Here is a 5380-nt window from a genome sequence, read left to right as displayed (position 1 = left end):
AAAACAAAGATAATATATAAAATGTCTCTTCTCGTACTATAGTTATATATATATATAGATATATTTATTTATTATTTTATTAAGAAAAATATTTCTATAAAATTAGGTACATATGCACATGGATTAATATTTAATTAATGTAACAATTAAAATTAGGTAGGGAAGGATCAGACATGAATACATAATTAATATCTTGTTTAGAAAAAATAATCATCAACACCTCATCAAATAATGTATTAATTCATAAATGGATATATATATATATATATAAAATATATTAATTCATCATAGATGAAGTGCTATAAATACAATGTTAGTGTGTTAGGAAGAGATACAAGCTTGTGAGATATAATTATATATATGATGAAAATGGAGAAGAGTACTAAGAATAGTGTGGTGATGATGATGAGCTATATTATAGTTGTTGTTCTTGTGTTTCTTCCATCTACTAGTTTTGCAGGTGGCGGGAGAGCTCTGAATAATCTTCAACTTTACTCCTCTGATGGACAGGTGCAGGTCACTCTCACTGTCAATCCTTCTCTTTCAGATATATTCATAGAAAGGCCACAAGAGAATCAATGCATTGGTAAATTTTGCGCGCCTTGGTCACCTTGCCAAGCTGGATGTATATGTGTTGGACCGACTGGTTTCGGAGCTTGTGTTGGTTTGTCTTCTCATGAATAATATGTATTGGACCGGCTGGTTTCGGATTATGCAATCTTGCCCATCTGGAAAAATATATATGTCTATGTTATAGTACTACTACTATAAATGAATAATTATGTTATACGTGCGCATGCATATATACGTACGTACGATGTATATGCATGTTATTAGTGTAACATTATGTATGTCTTTAATTCCTTAATCAAATGGAATACATGTTCTGTTGTGTTATGTTATATATGTTGTGTACAATTTTCTTATTACGTACTAGAATAAATACAGTTTTTGCCCCCGAACTATATTAATTACTACCTTCAAATCGCGCCTCCTGAACTTTTTCATCAATTAAAAACTCCTCTTGAATTATGCACCTTATAGAAATATATATGTTATTATTATTATTATTGAACTAAATAAGATTTTTCTCCAAAACTTTTAACAATTTCATATCGTGTTTCTCGAATTTTTCTATCGGTTGAAAATCCATGCTATGGAACAACAGAAGTTAAATGCTACCCTTTAACTTCAGTTATTACATAGTAACCGAAGTTAAAGGTATCTTTTTCCTAAAAAATAATTTTATTATTATTATAGTTTTTATAAAATATTTTCATAATTATTTTTTTAATTCTAATTTGTAATTATTTTAATATTAATAAATATATTTGAACATTCCAATAAACTCAAAATAAAATAAATTCACAAACTATATACTTAATGTACATATTTATACGCATTCATACCGAAATAAAAGTTAAGTACCACATAAACATCTAAAGTGTTCATACAACTAAACATGTGAAGTTCACCTAAGTAATTATTTGAAATATTGAAATTTCTTATGTATTAAATATTTTTAAAAAGAATTAGCAGAATTTTCCCTATAAATAGGACTACCCAAACCTGTAGTTCAAAGTAACTTTATCTAATCAAGAAGCATGATAATGTTACTTCAAACTAGGGACTTATTGTTATCAACGCAACACACAAATCCTTGATATCCTATTCAAAACCTACTGCCAAACCTAAAAAGTTTAAATTACAACTCTATGAATAAATATTACATATTTAAAAACATGTTCGATTAATAAATCCTAAAAACTTGGGCAGAGTTTCCTCAATCAACATGCATTATTCCATCCCTATACCACTACAACACATGAATTTTCCAGAACATACTTCACTAGTTTTCAAACTTAATTTCTAGTAAATTCTATATTAATTAACTATAATTCTATAAATATGTGCAATAGTAATAAATAAAACTAAAATACTTACTCACCTTCAATTTAATCTTCAAGTTAGTAACCGCTAATTCAAAACAAAAATACCGCAAAAATAATAACCGTCCTAAAACGTTTAAACAAAAATAAAGTATTAAATTATTGCGTTTATATATAACTAGTACCAAACATATTTAATATTTAATACAAACTAAACATTAAAACATATTTATACAAATGACTCTTTGAACAAAATATTAACTTGATTTTTTTTTTATAACAACAACATATTAATTTGTTTTTTTTTCAACAAAAAAATATTAAATTGATTAATACACTAAATAATTATTATAAATAATAATCTTTTATAAAATAACAAAATATTATCAATTTATTAATATAATAGTATTAAATTCGGATTAATAAAGAAAATTATCATAATCACATAGTTGGAATATTCATACATTTTCTAATAGTCAAATGCAACTCCAAATCAAGATTATCAACCTTAAAAACCTATACATTATCAAAAATATAATAAATTTTGAATAATAAGCAAAAAATATATATAAAAAATCATACGAACAAATATTTAACAATCCATACATATTTCAAAGCTCAAAAACGTGTTTGGATGTTGGACTCGCTCCCTTCCAACTCCAGACTAATTCCTATAGGGTTCTATCTTCCCTTAGGTCACTCTACCACGAGCTGAAGTGGAAAGGGCCTTCGCCAAAAGAGATTTTATATCTCTTTTGTCTCAAGAGCAACTCTTCTCGAGCTCGGGGAGGGGATTACTTTTATTACTAGTCGAGCTATCCAAAGGAGAAGAAGCTTTTTGAGGACATGCCAAATCATCCTCTAAACTTTAAGCTCTCCTTCTTCTGGATGGATGGCCTCGGTCCTTCAAGATTTTACTCCTTCCAGCACATCCGTAAGTGCCTCCGCACTTATCTAATTTTTCCTTTCACTAAATAACAAAGCTCGGAATACTGATATGTAGTTGTTTCCACAACCAATTACCACTGTCCCACCCCCTCTGAATCAATGATGGAGCATAAGGCAGCTTGCTCCAACTGCCTTATGGTCGGTGATCTCAATCTTATTTTCTCCACAGAGATCAGCTTCGAGCCTTCGGCTTCCTGGAGGAAGGCCAATCGACGGACCACTCGGCCTATCGCAAATATTATAAGTGGGAACACGCGCACTTCCCACTGACAGTCTTCCCCCAAGGAGGAGGTCTTCGAGCTCGTGGGCCCATCCCTCTATAGCTCGCCGACACGACCTTGGGGCGGAGACAATACATAACTCGATTTAGAGCTATGTTTATTAACTTTAATCATTATGAATACAGTTTTTTTTCGCTCGAATGTTTTTTTATGCATTCGATTTTATTCTAAGCTTTTTACCTTAATATTATGCTTTACATTTCTAGGTCGATATATTTCGAGCATATTATATTAAAGGCTTTCTTTTATATTTGTTTATTTGTACAAATACATCTGTTGGATTTAAGCTCAAATTTCAATGCACTCATGCACAGTTTATCGATATATCCGTGTTCGACCTCGTTATTCTCAAGGTCGAACCTTACTTTTACCATGCACTTGAAAGTACTTAATAGGCATGTAATTTTAATAGTTTGGTTATATCTTGCTTTTTTAGTCCCTTTTTCTCACCCTTGAGTATATCCTCTAGGTTACGAAGTCGAGACATATTTGGCAAAACTTTCCAACCTTGGGATCGACTTTAATTCACAGTTGGTTTAAATTCCAACTTTTTTTATTGTCGCTTAGGTTGGTTTGTTCCAAACTAATTCAGCTCATGTTTGGTTAGTGATCCATACACTTAAAAATTTCATTTCGGGTTAATGATCCAGACACTTAAAAATTTTATCGTCGGGTTATTTCCAGACAGTTTTAGCTCGTGTGTGGTTAATAATCCATACACTTATAAAATTTCATGCCGGGTTGGTGATCCAACACTTAAAAAATTTATCGTCGGGTTAAGTCCAGACAGTTTTAGCTCGTGTGTGGTTAACAATCCATACACTTATATAATTTCATGTCGGGTTGGTGATCCAGACACTTAAAACTTTTATCGTCAGGTTAAGTCTAGACAGTTTCAGCTCGTGTGTGGTTAATATACCACTTATGCCCCCTTAATATCCTATGAGTGTGATAATAGGTTATTAAATTAAGAGGGTTTGCAAAAAATATAACATTAAAAGAGAATACAGCTTTTTGAAAAAAACTGAGAATTTTATTGCAGAAAAAATAAACATGCTTGGCTACAATGAAAACATCCTTCCTACATTATTGATAATAAGCTCATAGATGTTCGCCATTCCAAGCTCGTGGAATCAACTCTCCGTTCAACCTCGACAGTTTATACACCCAGGTCGAATGATAGACTCGATCTGGTAAGGTTCTTCCCAGTTAGGTCCGAGTACCCCGGCAGACGGGTCTTGTGTAGCTAAAAATACATGCCTTAGCACTAGGTCTCCCAATCCAAATTTTCTTTCTCGAACCCTCTTATTGAAGTATCTAGTAGCTCGTTGCTGGTGTGCAGTATTTTTCAATTGGGCTTCATCTCGTCTTTCTCCAATGTGGTCTAGACTTTCTTTGAGCAGAGATTTGTTTGAGGCCTGATTGTCTGCATGGCTCCGTATTGTAGGGACTTAGACCTCAATACACTACAACAAAATAGACATTTAATGGCTATATGGGGGAGACATTGTAGACATTTAATGTCTCCCCCTAGGGGAGACGTTGTTGCAGGAGCCATCTAAAGTGGCCCTATGACGTCTCCCATGGGAATACTAGTGTAGTGATGATGATGAGCTATGCTATAGTTATAGCTCTTGTGTTTCTTCCATCCACTAGTTTTGCAGGTGGCGGGAGAGCTCTGAATAATCTTCAACTTTACTCCTCAGATCATCCTGGACAGGCACAGGTCACTCTCACTGTCGAACCTTCTCTTTCAGATATATTATTGATAGAAAGTTCAGGAAAGAATGCTCAATGCTTTGGTAAATTTTGCGCGCCTTGGTCACCTTGCCAATCTGGGTGTGTGTGTGTTGGAGTCGTTGGTACTGGAGCTTGTGCTGGACTCTAATATGTATTCTATGTAATGTCGATTGACGCCTACATATATATGAAATAATGTCAATCATATATATATAATGCTATTAGTAATGAATAATGATGTTACACATGATATGACATGAGCAGGCATATTTACGTACGGTGTAAATATGCATGCATGTTATTAGTGTAACTTAATTTATGTATGCCTTTAATTCCTTGATAAAATGGAATACTATTATTAATTAGTCTTGTGTTGTGTTTTGTACGATTTACATATTATCCGAACTATTATCACTTTCAAATTTGTTTGTTTGTTTTTAGTCTTGTTCACTTGTGTAAATTTGTTAAGATTGAGTGAGTCTTAGTTTAAGGTGTTAGTCTAACGTGAATCTATTTTAAATT

General features: G+C 32.5%; 1 long non-coding RNA gene across 1 annotated transcript; it reads left to right on the top strand.

Annotated features, from left to right (window-relative positions):
- Positions 1-272: 272 nt before the first annotated feature.
- Positions 273-4961, top strand: LOC133800756 (uncharacterized). Its single transcript, XR_009876599.1, has 2 exons — positions 273-460; positions 4783-4961. It is a non-coding gene; the product is annotated as an uncharacterized LOC133800756 (long non-coding RNA).
- The last annotated feature ends 419 nt before the right edge of the window (positions 4962-5380 follow it).

Source organism: Humulus lupulus, chromosome 9 (assembly GCF_963169125.1).
Source record: "Humulus lupulus chromosome 9, drHumLupu1.1, whole genome shotgun sequence".
NCBI lineage: Eukaryota > Viridiplantae > Streptophyta > Magnoliopsida > Rosales > Cannabaceae > Humulus > Humulus lupulus.
Note: the sequence above shows the minus strand (reverse complement) of the source record. Positions and strands in the feature narration are given on the sequence as shown.